At 35.6% G+C, this 14,617-nt stretch overlaps 1 protein-coding gene and 2 long non-coding RNA genes across 7 annotated transcripts in view; 1 reads left to right on the forward strand and 2 right to left on the reverse strand.

Moving 5' to 3' along the window:
- The window catches only part of LOC103477975 (uncharacterized), a 17,412-nt gene extending 11,131 nt beyond the window's left edge, over positions 1–6,281 (reverse strand). The window contains exons 1-2 of the long non-coding RNA XR_001777429.1: positions 6,188–6,281; positions 840–948 (exon numbers count right to left, since the gene is read on the reverse strand). This is a non-coding gene — a long non-coding RNA (uncharacterized LOC103477975). The remainder of the gene's footprint in view (positions 1–839; positions 949–6,187) is intronic.
- cd4-1 (CD4-1 molecule) overlaps positions 1–14,617 on the forward strand; it is a 25,500-nt gene that overhangs the window by 2,723 nt on the left and 8,160 nt on the right. The window contains exons 1-2 of one of the 3 annotated variants that reach the window (XM_008431387.2): positions 138–246; positions 11,874–12,004. The gene's annotated coding sequence lies outside the window, so the exon portion shown is untranslated. Of the gene's footprint in view, positions 1–137; positions 247–4,933; positions 5,726–11,873; positions 12,005–14,617 lie in introns of those variants that run through there. The other 2 variants (XM_008431386.2, XM_008431385.2) reach the window with 2 other exon arrangements.
- Positions 11,312–14,617, reverse strand: part of LOC103477976 (uncharacterized) — a 3,477-nt gene continuing 171 nt past the window's right edge. Inside the window, exons 1-4 of one of the 3 annotated variants that reach the window (XR_535729.1) lie at positions 14,184–14,420; positions 13,525–13,602; positions 13,042–13,111; positions 11,312–11,393 (exon numbers count right to left, since the gene is read on the reverse strand). This is a non-coding gene — a long non-coding RNA (uncharacterized LOC103477976). Of the gene's footprint in view, positions 11,394–13,041; positions 13,112–13,524; positions 13,603–14,183; positions 14,421–14,617 lie in introns of those variants that run through there. The other 2 variants (XR_535730.1, XR_535731.1) reach the window with 2 other exon arrangements.

Consider the following 14,617-nt stretch of genomic DNA (forward strand, 5'->3'; position numbering starts at 1 on the left):
ACATAATTCTTTTGCTTTTTCAAGACATGAGCGCATTTGTAACAAGTTTCGTAAATGGAAACTCTTTAAGGATATGAAAGCAAACTTTAGTTGCTTCACTTCTTTATTTGTCATATGATCTGATATATTGGGTAGTTTTGGGTGTTTTTTTGTCTTGTTTTACTTTTAGAAATGGTCAAATCTCCTCAGTGACCGCCCCGTATGGACTGCAGGTGGATCAGATTAAATGCTGTAACGACAGTCGAGGTCAGGATTTAAACTATTATAGACAGTGTATTGGCATATTTTTTGTTGCGGAGGAACAAATGTGTGTAATTTCCAAAATGCAGGAGAATATAATATGCCGTAAGGAGAAAAAGGCTCGTTATGTTCGTGTTCGCTGCAAACTAAACTGCTTCAAAAAGCCATTTGTGCGTTCCTCCATTGGGCTTTTAATCAGTCTGAGGCCATATAATTGCAATATCTTATATTTTATTACAATGGGGTGTCTACGTATAAGCTGTCTGAAGCCTTTTTAGTCCAATACCAAGTATTTTGTATCATACATGCTGCAAGATTTTGTCTAAAGACAGAATAGATTCACTTTGACTAAAAAAAAAAAAAGTTATTCTTTTTAAGAAATTAACTTTAAAGATAATGCTTGTTCTCTCACAGTTGATACGTCGTAAGAAAGGATTATGTGTTTTTTGCGTGTGAAATAGCTCGGCATGTTGATGGCTTGCGATAAAACTAAGATGAAGAGACTGCTTCATAATTTCAATGCCGTCCTGCAGGCATTTCTGTCTTTGTGATGTTTTAGCATTTGTACTGCAGTATCACTTTTCCTGAGCTGTTTTTACCTTCGGTCTGCTGACTGTGGGAAATCAGGATCATCAGATGGCTTCGTTGTCCTAAACTTATGCTGTTTTGCTGATTTCCTTGATGTCCGTCCACTTATTGCACACAAACCTGAAAAACAGCAGTTCTTGATAAACTCTTGGCTTTGTGATGGATTAAAGTGACACAGCTTTTATTCTGTACCATTTTAAAGAACAAAAACACATTAAATTTCTTCATTTCCTCCTGCTGGATTTAATTCATCATTTCACCCAACGTTTATGTCTACTTTCGAGCCTTAATGTGCGTTTTTTTTCTTCTCTGCAGGCGATTACCAAGCTGTGTTTCCCTGTTATGAAAATATAACTGTCTATTCACTGGGGGTGTCCTCATATGAGACAATAGGATTCCCTTTTCATAGATTCATAATAACCTGCATTACTCAGTTCCCTTTTTCATTGTCTTTCACAAATGAACACACACACATACACACACATTCAGGCATTCAAAGCGAAACCGAAATTCATGAACTGGTGATTATCCCTCCTTCTTGTATTTCCATTTCAAGTTGTGTTTTCCATCAGGAGCCAAAGCAGATCCGCTAATGTGATTTCACTTGCTTTTACTTCACCATAAAACAGCCGTTGTTGTGCAGGAAACCCAAGCACAAATTTGTGCCACATTCATGTTGAGCGCAGTGAGAAGCGGTGAAAAGTTAGAATGGGAGTTTTAGGCATTTTAAACAAGCTGCCAGCTGGGCCGGGCCTGCAGGTGCAAACCGAAGCCCTGCCAAAGGATTTAAACATTTTAAAAACTGAATGTTCTCGATCTGTTCGGAGTCAAACGATCATGTGTTGAGGTGTTTTCCCTCCCTGTAAACTCCCCTCATGTGTAGCTGCAGGCCCACGTAGGTTTCACACGTCGAAATCACTCGAGTTCACGTTTAAGTAAACTCCAGATTGTGATCAGACTGCTTGAGATAAAACTGTTTTTGAGACTGATGAGGTGCTAAACTGATATTATAGAGACCCGTATCTTTATCAGTTGGGCGTTAAATGCTTCACTAGAGGATGTGGGGCAAATTGCAGGAAATAAGAGGTGATGGTGAAACTGGTCTGTTGGCCTTTAATGTTTCACAGGTGTGTTTCAGGCCACCAGCAGCAGAGCACCTGTCTGTGTTTGTAAGATAAACCTTTGATTCATGATCATGCTAAACGGATACGTCTGCATGTTTAACCACGTAGCATTAAAGCTGCCTTTTACATGAACTCTACCAAAAGTCTTTACTGACTGAAGAAGTACTCTAAATCTGAACTGGAGGCGCTTTTTAACATCGTTATAGTAATAGAAGAGCTGCAGGCTTAACTACAACAACCTTCTTTATCCTGCCATTTTACAAAAACTACACATTCAGAAAAATGTCTTTCTGATTTGTTTTGTTCCTGACCGTTGCTACTTCTGTCACTGCAAAAACACAAAATCTTACCAAGTATTTTTGGTCTAGTGTAAATATCTCAGTACATTTGAAATAAAACTAAACTAACTTACAATTAACTTTTCAGCAAAATATAGGAGGTTATCTTGATTCAATAATTCCTTAATATTGATGAAAAAGAATTAGCTATAAGTGAAATAATCTCCCAGCGGAACAAGACATTTTGACTTATAGCTAGTTCTTTTTCATCAACATTAAGAAATTATTGACTTAAGGCAAATTCCTACATTTAGCTGAAAAGCTACTTGTAAGTTAGTTTTGTCTTATTTCTAATCTACTAGGAGTAGAAAATAATGCAGATATAGAAAATACTTGGTAAGATTTTGTGTTTTTGCAGCAAATTCTCAGATGGTTTATGGCTTTAAGAAAAATTATTCTCCTGAGCTGAGATGTTTGAAAACGCTTCAGGACGGCTGCAGTATGGATGGATGTAGCGCGTCTCCTGTGGATTTAGTAATATTTGTGTAGCAGATTAAACATATCGCCTTTGAACTGTTGAGGGTAAAATTACATTTTCGTCTTTACTTTTTCAAGCATTCACTCTGTTTCTGTCTCCAACGTCAACGTCACTAAAACTGCAAACCACTCTGAGTCTCTTCAGTATGCAACATGAAGAATAAAGGCTTTGTGTATAAACAAGCGAACAAAACAGTATTCATTAGGAGGACAAAGGTTGGAGCTTTAATTAGTTTTTTATTTGAGGACATTAAGGGGCGAATCGACTTGGTTCAGTGGCACTTACTTGCTCTGCAGACGCATTGCTCTCCGTCTTCTCTAATAAAACGTGTAATTACTCTGAAATAATGAGAGAAAGAAAAAAGAACGTCTGTTTACATGACATTGTCATATTGCACGCTTCTGCAGCTGTGAATTTGTGGACACTGAACTTTCGGGTCGTCCAAATGAAGGACAATAGTTACGCAGAATAACATTTTGATACATTTTTACTTTGTATTAAAGAACAAAACCTTTAAGATCACTGCAGTACTCTTGACAACTTCTGCCTCCACGTAGATGCACACATCCATACGGAAACATACACACAAAACGTATATATATATAAGTTCACAAAAAAATTATAAGTTGTCTCTGTTCTGATAACATCGACAAATGGTATAGTGGGTCTGGTTGCCCAAAAGTGTCACAGCAGATTTCTTCTATAAAAAGGGTTGTTTGCTTGATTGTTAATATTTAAAATTTAAACACACAATAATCCACATCTGGTTCAGATCGGAGCTCATCATCGACGAGAAATCAACAAATACCAGTAGAAACCTGCAAGAAGCTGCTCAGAAATATAGACATCGGCTATTTTTAAAGACTTCTTCAATCAATTATAAAGAAGTATAAATATATTTTTTATTACATTGCAAATCAGTTTTCTGTTTCTATTCCCCCAGATTTGATGCTGCACTTTTTACTTTGCTCTAGTATCTTTTGAGAGATGCTTATCTGAATTCTCATCAGAAACAAATTTCTTGAAGGAATAAAAATTCAATAAATTCAAAATCTGATGCTGGGGGTATGAAAGGTTTTGGGTTTAAATGCAGCTATAGAAACACAGATTGTAACTCTGCTGCATGCTTTATTTGTTTTGCAGTCATTTGCTAGATTAAAGGAACATTTTGAAAATAACAACCTTTAAGCAGGTATTAAACATACATTTCATTAAGACCATAGTTTTGTATTGAGAATATTGTTTATATTAGTCTGATGTAGTATTCTAATCTAGAACGGAATTTCATAAGCAATAAGCAGAAGATCACTATAATTTAGAGAGAAATTTGAGAAAAAAATATTTCAGTTCGTGAATTGAGTTACTGAAATAAATCAACTATTCAATATTCTAATTATTGAGTATTGCTGTATGTAGTGTAATATATAGTTAATCGAGGACAGAAGGAAGACATTTCAAAACAAAAAGGCAAAAATGCTTTTCAGGAATGACAAAATGCGTTTTCCTGCTACGATGTGTGACGCTTATGCTCGATTTAAAATACGGCTCAAATTAGAAAGGCATATAGGGACATTTCTGATATAGGGGTAGAAATTGATGTACAAAATAAGTTTAACTCTTCTTTCGCAGTTTAATTTAGTCCATTGGCAGAAATATCCCAACATATTTTATAGCAGACTAATATTATTAAGTAAAGCAGAATATTAATGAAACCAACATCATAGTTAGTTTGTTTTTAACCCTGTATTTTTACATACATTGTTCATTTTAAAATGCATTTTATTTAAAATACCTTATGCTTTGTTTACTTTCACTGTGTCACCTAAGAACATAATAAAATGCCATCACCAAAAATAAAAATTCTGGGATTTTTTTTAAAACTTATTTTTCCATGCATGACAGTTTTTGTTTCTATTTCAGTAGCCATATTATAATTTTTACATTAGTTGGCATAAAAAGATGAATACATATCTTGATTGTTTACAGAAATATAGCAGCATTTTTTGATGCACAAACAGTAAATGATACAGACAGAGCAGAATGTAGGCAGAGCAAGTTTTCCATGGCAAACTAACGTCATCAATAACCTCTGTCATCATTAGCCAATCGCAGATCAAATGGTAGAATGTAGGTTTCTGTCTTAACCACAGTGCATGTATTAAACTGGAGATGCAACGTGCCTCACTGAGGAGAGAATACCTTGTACGTGAAACTATTTTAAATGACTGAACTGCTGAACCTGTGTGTAAAAGTTGAACTCAACAGTCTGGGAGCTCATACAAGAACAAAGTTTTAAGTGTTTTTTGTGATTTCAGTGACGATGAGGCACGTAATCATACAGACATATTCTGCCATTTTAGTGTTTTTATTTTTATTTTTCTCAGAGCTTACAGTTGGATTAAATTAACTGTGGAATCGGTTTTTCTTCTTCAGTAGACTGAAGCTTATTTTTCTTTAGATGATTAGATTTGGGGTTTTACTTTGACTCGTCCTTCTTTTCAGCTTATTTCTGTTGTAATTAACCTTTTCTATCACACTGTACACTTTAATATGCTTTTTTTGGACAGGGGTTATATTTTAGACTATCATCAAGTTGAACATAACTGTGAAGTGGAAGATAATACAAATGAAAACCTGAAAAGTGTGACACATATTTGTATTCAGACCCTTTCCTACTCTCATAGATCTAAATAAACCCCCTTATGAAAACCAAATTAGTAAACAAAAGACATGCCTGCAATTTAATTCCAGTGGAATCTGTTCCAGATTCCAGCTGTTGATGCCTCAGATTTGTTAGATAACATTAGTGAACAAACATCATCTTAAAGAATAAGGAACAGCAGAAACGTTAAGGGATCCAGGCTAGGTTTTAAATGTTTAGAAACGTTTAATGCAAGGCGAGGTCAGCTAAGCTTTGAACATCTCAGGGATTGTTGTTCACTCTATAATCTGAACAGGTAAACAGCATGGCGCACATCCAAATCTATTATCAGGTCCATATTACTGTAACCTGACAATAGCTGCAGAGATCTAAGTCTTAAAAGTGATCGATTAGGAAAATTCACATTTTCTCAAAATTCTCTTTTGTGTCTTAACTACTTCTAAAAACATCCTAGGCACTTATAAAAACCCGGGTGGTTTTTTTATAAGCGCTTACATAAAATTTATTTAAATTTTATTAAATGTTTTTTTGTTGTTGTTTTGTTTTTAACCAATAAGTTTATGTTTTAAAATTAGCTGTTTAAAAAGCTACCGTTTGTTCAGTCACAATTAACGGGCACGGAGCCGTTGCTTAGCAACCACAGCCGGCTCCGGCTAGCAACCTCAGCGAGCTCCAGGAGTTTTGCTCAGCAGCTTTTACCGCTATTTGCGCTGCAAAATTACTGCTGGAAAAGACAAGTGTTTTGCTGTTGACTTACCATTCAGAAAAGATGTTTGTATAATGTTTAAAGATGGTTGTATAATTGCGCATCTGTTTGCAGCCATTTTCACGGCCAATGTAAACGTTGAGTTGGGGGCCTGACCAGAAGCAGCTTATTTGGATTTAAAGTGACAAGAGACCTTAAAACTGTTCATTCTGAAAGGAACCCAAAATATTTAGAACTGGCTACGCTAGACTAAAATCTCATTATTGAAGAATGACTTTGTGCAAAAAAAAAAAAGGAATGAAAATGTTTTGCATAGCCTATAGACCTATCCTATAGGATAGACCTATCCTATCCTATAGGATAGGATAGGATAGGTCTATCCTATAGGATAGGATAGGTCTATCCTAAAACAGATAGACCTATGGAACAGATGCTTCCAATTCATGGAAGCATCTGTTTGTAGTTTAGGGACAGAGCAAACATGTGGAAGAACATGCTCTAGACTCACTTAAATGAGTCTAAAATGTCATATTTTAAGCACAAAACATAACATAGCTGTACTCATCACCTTGAAAATACCATCTCCATTGAGAAACATAGTGGTGACAGGATCATGCTGTGGGGATACTTTCTTTCAGTAGGCCAAGGGAAGCTATTTAGAGTTGATGGAAGATGGGTGACGCTAAACACAGGACAATAATATATGAAAACATGTTAGAAGCTGCCAAACATTTGAGCTAGGAATGGAGGTTCAGCTTATGTTATAGTGGCTCAGTCAAAGTTCAGAAAAAAATTTAAGTGAGAATCTATAGGAAATACTTCATGTTAAAAGAAGATCCCCAACTATCTGACTGAGAATTAACAAAGAAGAATTGCAAAACACGGAGTCGGAACGTTTTGGCGAAGCTAAATACAAATTCACATTATGCTTTTTGTATCAAGAAACACTGTACATCTGCTTAATACTGTAAATTAATTTACTGTAATCCTGTTTGTGTTATATACTGCCTGTCAAAAACAAGGAGCCTGTATTTCCATTCTGACGAAGTGATCACGGAGCAGCCTACTAACCAAAAATAACATCACAGATGACGAAGAAATGAGTGGGAGAGACTGTAAACTTTTCTGTCCTCATCCCCTGTTTCACAATGTTGAGGTTTCAAACAAGCTTGAATGAAGTTCCCCTGCATCAGCTAAAAGACAAAAATGTTTTCAGTCTCTGAGCAGAATGTCACTTGTTTTTCATTCTCTTTTCCACTGACATTTTGTGCATTGACACATCTGAAGTGTTGCAGAGAATGAAGCATTTAGCTCTTTTCCACTGGGCCTCAAAACATCCACCGGCTGTTTATTTGTTTAAATTAGCTTTAACCCAAAATGGTTATTCTGAATGCAAAATAACAGAAGAAAAACTGAGATCGATCGCTGAGGGAAACCCTCGGAAGGAGAACACGGGGGATGAGCAGAGTGAAAAACGTGAATCATTCCTTGTTTCTTGATCGTGGCCCACACTGGGTCTTTCTTTCTTTCGGTAATGACACGTTGTGATACACACACCCTCGTTAGGTGAGTGACTAACGAGGGAGTCCTCACTTTCAGGTGTTTTCCATTAAAATCACAAATCGACGGAGAGGAACGCCACGCTTTTCCCCCTCCGTTTTTAAACAGATTCGCACCCAGGCTCTCTTTAAGATCGGTTTGTTATTTACAGGAGACGTGTTTCTAACCTGCAGGTCTCGTCGTGCAGAGGAAGCGACAGGCCCGTTTCATTTACGAGCTCAGAGGGAACAGAAGCAGGTGTGAAGCCTTCATGAAGGCAGTACAGAGGCAAGCACAGAAACCTCAGAGAGACACATGAGACGTGTATGAGATGTTTGTTTTGTCCTTGTTGTGGTTCCTGTCTCCAAACCACCTCAGCAGTGTGCTTCTGAAGCACCAGGCCCACTGATCTGATAACTGTAGCTGCTTAAGTGAAAATTTACTCTATAACACAATTAACCGTGTGAAATGCGCTGGACTGTATCTATTTTTTTAAAATGTTTCTCCTTTTACAAATCAGGTTTTTTTGTGTATCTAAGCAGATTTGAAGCAGTTAGCTTGGGAAATAAATAAAAAAAAGGACAAATGTTTGTGTGCAGCTTCACCTGTATTTGAGAAACTGAAGTTTTAACAGGTGATTTGCACACAGACCAACCAAAACCATGGCCAAAAGTCATGTCTCAAACAGAAACGTGTTTATAAAAATCCTCTCAGCGCTTTAGAAATGCACCGATCTGACTTCTTTGTCTGATACCGATCGGTTTTTCATGTAAAAGGCCGTAACATATAAAAGATAAAGAATATTCCAGTTAATGCATCAAAGCAGGGCTCTAGCTGCTCTCTTGCAACTTTTTTTTGGTCACTTAGATCTTTATTAGTGTGTTTTTCAACAAAAAGACAAATCAAAAACTGAAAAAGAGCTGCCTATGGAGACTGTAATGTTTTGACAATTTAGCAGATTAAGTATATTCATCAATTATTATTCCAGTCCTCATTCTGCATTTAATTATAAAGGCACTTATAAAATGTAATTTTCCAATTTTCTCCATGGAAAACTTTTCTTCTACAATTGTTATCCTCTTGCAACTTTTACTACACCAAAACTCTTGAATCAAATGACTGAATTTCATCATCATCATCATCATCATTCAGCTCTGTATTGAACCATTCATTTGATTCAGGCGCGTTAGAGAAGGATGCATCTAAATGTTTGAGAAAGGTGCATCTAAATGTAACAGGACAGTATCTCTTGACGATTGGACTTGAGCACCGCTTCATCAAAGCACATTGCTCATAACCTTTATCCGATCTTTACTTAATTAATTTAGAAAAAGTATGTGTTGATTGATGTGTTTCAAACTCATAATGGGAAGTCTTATTTTAATGCATTCAATGAATTTAGAAAATCTGATTTTTCAGTATCTGACCTGCCCGGTCAAACCAATCTGGCTGGTTCTGGTGTCTCTCTCTTGTCTGCATGAGGTTGAACTTAGACGAAACTAAGCAAAGACATAAATCCTGCGCTGGATTCAGATGGACACAGTTTAATTTTTAGCGAGAAGCTAATGAAAAATGTTCTTTGTTAACCTTTTTTAACCAAATGTTTTCATGTTCATTTTAATTTCAAAGCTAGCTGGGCCACAAACATCCAGTGACTTTCACCCAATAGGACGCGAGTCCTTATTCATTAAGTTTAGCTGAAAACAAGAGTTTTTGAAAAAAGAGTGAATCAGATTGCGTTTGTGTTGTCGAGAAGAAAGGCAACAGTTTTGGACGCAGCGTCTGCTGAATGTTAAAACTGATTATCGTGAGCAGATCTTTAACTTCAGTTCTCCAATAGTTTCTCATATAGAAAGTAATTGATTTTATGCAGCAGATTTTTACTTCATATTTCAGAAAGAATTAAATTGAATATGAATTTTTACAATAAAAAACACGAGTCTCTACAAAAGTTAAGAATTTGTTTGGTTGTTTAATTTTGTTTTTAAATGCCAAAGTTGGGCTTTGATGAACTGTTTCCAAATGATTATTTTCACATATTTAAACTAAAATATTACGTTTTTTTTATATGTGAAAACAGTGAAACTTTCCACTAATAGACTTGTGTGTTCCCGGAACATATCCACGGCTCATTTTAATCATCATTTAATCAGAGGTTAAATTTGTTCATGAAGGCATAAAACAAAAATCATACTATCTTTCTTTTCTTTTTAATGTATTCATTGAGAAAAGAAGCAATGGAACGACTTGATATGAAAAACCGAAGACTAAAAATAAAACTTAGTGCAAAAGATAAACTTTGAATTATTAGTCCATAATTGTAATACCTTCAGAAACAAACAGCCACTGCTGATCGCAAAGTGAAATGTTTAATTTCTCCAGTTTATTCTTAATGAAAGCCAGAGAGAGCAGGAAAGGAACAATATCCTAGCTGCATATGGTCATCTGTAGGTTTAGATTTGCAGAAAATACTGAAAAAGGTTAATGTTGTAGTAAAACTGCCAACAACAAGCTTCCAGTGGGCAGGAATAAAACTGGATTACAAAGTCACTGGATTATTTAAGTCCATCTTGATGGAGGTGATATAAATTATTTAAATGATCATTTCTCACCAGTTATCAGAGCCACGTTATTGACGGCGGCGGAGGATTGATGCGTTTTCAAAAACCAGATTCAGACGGACACATTTCAGTCCTTATCTAGATTAACGTTCGACACAGAAGCGAATAATGTTTTCATGTGAAGACTTTTTAATTATTGGTCCAAATTACAATAAAATAATTTACATTTTGATGAAAACAACAGAGTGTTGAATTTTTAACGCTTCACTCAAAGCTGCAGATTCAACAATGAGAAATGGCAGAAACACATAAACTATTGTCTTCTGTCTAAACAAAGACACAATGTGTCTAAGCACGTTAAAGCTGATCAAATGGACTAACAAAGTTCTGCTTTATTTATTTTGGACTAACTGCGTTAATTGGGTTAAAAAGACAAACTTGACCTCAAATAGTCATATGTCCATGGACGTTCAGTGTTTGGACCTTGCTAAAGTTTCTTTTTGAGATTCTTTCAGTTTGTGTGGTAATGCAGATTTCCAATATTCGAGTTTTTAAAAGCACAAGAAGACATGGACATTCTGCGTCCTCTAAATCCAAAGACGCCTCCGTTCCAGCTCTCATTCCTCGTTTCGACATCGATTTGTTGTGGTGCTAAGAAGCTTTGGACTTGTTACACCGGTGAGCCGATTCAGGCACTAAAAACGTTCAATCTAAAAACATGGAAGACTGAGCACCGTATGGATCAGAGAGAGAGGCAGCGCTTCATCAATGGAGGCTCCTGTCCTCCACGCGGTTGGCCCCAGTTCGATTCCCGGCCCTGGGCTGTTTTCTGCATGTTTCCACTTTTCTCTGTTTGCCCTTCCTCTTGTCTACCTGCTGCTAACTAAAGGCCACTAAAATCCTTTAAAAAGAGCATTAAACACCAAAAAAGCCGTGAAAAACTCTGATCTCGTGATTTGACGGGTTGATGTTTGGAAACAGGTGCCGAGGTCGGTTGTAAACCTCTGAGATTGAACTAGTACATTTTTACTAGACATTAAATTATGCAGGTTATACTAAATAAAATTAACTGCTCTCAAGCTGTAGTTATTTATTTATTTTAACATGTCTGGCAGTGAAAAAATACAAGACAAGATCCGAGAAGTCTGCTTCTACACCTGCAGAAAGAGAGAAAAAATTATAAAACAGAAATAAAATGTTTCTTTCTCTAATAGTTCTTGTGTAATTATATACATCTTTGTTTATGGGTGGCTTAGTTTTCAGGGATGGTTCCTTTTTTAATCTACTCGCACCGTGAAGGCTGAGTTTGGATATTTTGTACGGAAATGAAAACAAATTACAAAACATATCGCATAAAATATCGTTATTTGTTTAAAATGTGTTCATTAGATATTTACTAGATTTGTAAAATAATATCTTATTGATTTAAAACGGTACCTTTACACAAAAGACGAGTTTTGTGTTTCTAAGCTATAATTCATCCTGTAAATTCTTGTCACAAATAGATGGAAACAGTTTTAGGCTAAAAAAAGCTGTAATTTTCATGCAGATGTGTCTCTTTTTTTTTTAGTAACAACCAATCAGAGGTCATTATTCTGATTCCGGCTTTAATTAACAACTGTGTGTCTTTCTTTCAGACCAATCGCTGCTGTGGGAGGTGCAACGGTTCTTAAAAACACGACTCGCTAGATAAATACAAAGCATTTCCGCCTGACTCCGGATCACCGTCTACAACGGATCACACTGAGCTTGACACTTGAAAAGGGCTGTAAGTATAAACTTTCCCTAAATTTAGATATTTACACATTTACATTTATTTTTAAAACACATAAATTGCTCTTAACATATTAATTAAACAGTGACACCTTTTTTGAACAATGAATTTTGCAGTGATTTCAAGTAATTTGCCCCGCAGCCCCACCGAGGCCTCAGCAGCAGACATTTTCTATTTTATTTATATACGTATAATCACAGGATATAAATGCCATGTTTATTCACTGACGCACTGTTTATTCTCTGCATATTTGACCAAACTGAACATAAAAACAAAGTGTCGAGTGTTAAAAGAACACAAACTGATAAATATGTAATTACGGTGAAAGTCATTTAAAACGTAAAAGTTTATATTTCAAAGTTTTCTTTAGTAAATCCATTTCTCTCTATTTTTTTAAAAGAAATTATAAATAAAATTTATAGTTCTGTAGGTACAGGACAACTGACCGCTACGATGAGCGCTACTGATGCTCTATGTTTAAATTAGGTGCAATTTGCAAATTATAAAGTTAAAATGCAAATATATATATATATATATAGATCTTCAAAGTTTTTTTTATTATACGTAAAGTGAAACGATACAATAGGCACAGAGATTGCAAAGATGAACAATCAGTTTGTGTACAATAAATTACAGTTTAAAAAAAATTATAACCTCACTCCACTGTAACATTTACATCTTATACTTAATTTTCTTAAATATCTCCAGCTGTCTAAATGTATTTTCATAATATGTAACAACTACGTATTCAAAAAACTCCATATGGCGTAAAACTGAAGGCGCTATTCAGGAAAACTAATTTAATATTTGAAAATATAAAGTGAAATTTGCCTGTTTAACCAGACTGGACAGCAAGTAATGAGAATATTTTCTCTTTTCTGTCATTGTCAGAGAATAAAAAAGGCAGTTCGCCTCAAATTTCCTCAAATACAAGAAAGGCGATTAAAAAAGAACGAAACCAACAAACGTTCACAGAACTCCCTCAAAAAGACTGAACCTCCGTCTGTGCTGTGTTTTTAACTTTCTTTTACCTTTCCACCCTGTTTGGCCCTCATATCGCCCTTCCCTCCTCTTCATCAGTGGATCTGAAGCTTCATCCTGCTACAGATACAATCATGGTGGTTTCTGGGTTAAACTTCCACAGGTGCAAAGACTTTGAACGTCTGCTCATCATCTGTGTCACTCTGCACTCTACATTCACATATCACACTCCTAGAGATCAGCTGTAACAACTACTGAATCATTTTACCTTTCTCAGTCCAAACCTATGTGACTCATGATACTTTCTGCTTTTTAGGCATTCAAAGTTTATTATAGAGACATATGAATAGTATTTCTATCAGAAAAACACATAAATGTATTTGACACAGTTCTGATAGCGATCCAAGTCACCTATGATTATGCATTTGTCAATTATTTGAGTCTAATACAACGCTAAAAGTAATAATGTTATGTGCAGTTGAGCCCAAAATTATTCTTCTCATTAATTAATGTATTATTTTTTATTTTACCACCTTGTTTCTTCTGGCTGCAAGTCACATTGCATTTCTGAGTGGCGCAGTCAAAATCCACGCTTCAGTCTAACGGAGAACCTGTTAAAGAAGCGAAAGATTAGGGTGATGGCAAGGAGGCCCTCCATCCTCAAAGATCCTGATGACCAAGGATAAATGCACAAAATAATACTGGAAACATCTAATCAAACGGACAGCAATGAAGCCGGAATGCATGCAGAGCTTTTCCATTGATAACTTAGAATAGTTTAAATAATTTGACAAATCATGTTTTAAAATCTAAATAAATCAGATAAACGATAATTTTTTTAAATTTTAGATTTTTCCTTTGATACCGATTTATTACATTTTATAAAGGTATTTACAATAAGAAACATACTTCCTGGTTGAATGAGAATCACTTTAAATCTAAATGTACCAGAGGTATGAATTATTTTGAACTTAGCTATATGTACTCAAAAACTCAGCAGTCTTAAATTAACACATATCTCATCATATTAAGACGCAGCGGCCTAAATTAAAGCGTTACTGCGACCATAGTTTCGTTAGCACGGCCTGAGGCAGCAGGTTAGCTTAGCCACGAAAGCTCTTGGAGTACCGTAACAAAAAGTCGCTTCAAAACGTTCAAAGCTCTATTAAATAGATGTAAATGTATTTCTTACTTGACAAAAACAAGCCTTAGTTTTCAATAAACTCTCACTTTCTCATGATGACGATGTTTTTATGATGTTTTCATGTTTTTCGAAGTGGCTAATGCTAGCATGTAGCCGCCGCACTGATATTACATGCTGAAATTTGTCTTAATGTTCAAATTTAAATTTTGGAGGACAGTTGCTATATGAGCAGTTTTCACCCCCAGACGGATATTTGACTGGGGATGTGCAAGGACAGCGCCCAGAGCAAGTCACATGACTCAGAGAGGAAGCAGCAGCGGCCATTACAGTCTGTTTCACTCAGGAAAACACTTAGTAAAACTGAGACGTGATTTTTTTTAGCAACATAATGTGTCAATGAGATACTATAAACATTAAATATTTATTAGCAAAGCCAGCTTTTCATGGTTTTTATATATAAACAAACACATGGAAATTTGGCT

This window comes from Poecilia reticulata, linkage group LG16 (assembly GCF_000633615.1).
Source record: "Poecilia reticulata strain Guanapo linkage group LG16, Guppy_female_1.0+MT, whole genome shotgun sequence".
Lineage (NCBI taxonomy): Eukaryota > Metazoa > Chordata > Actinopteri > Cyprinodontiformes > Poeciliidae > Poecilia > Poecilia reticulata.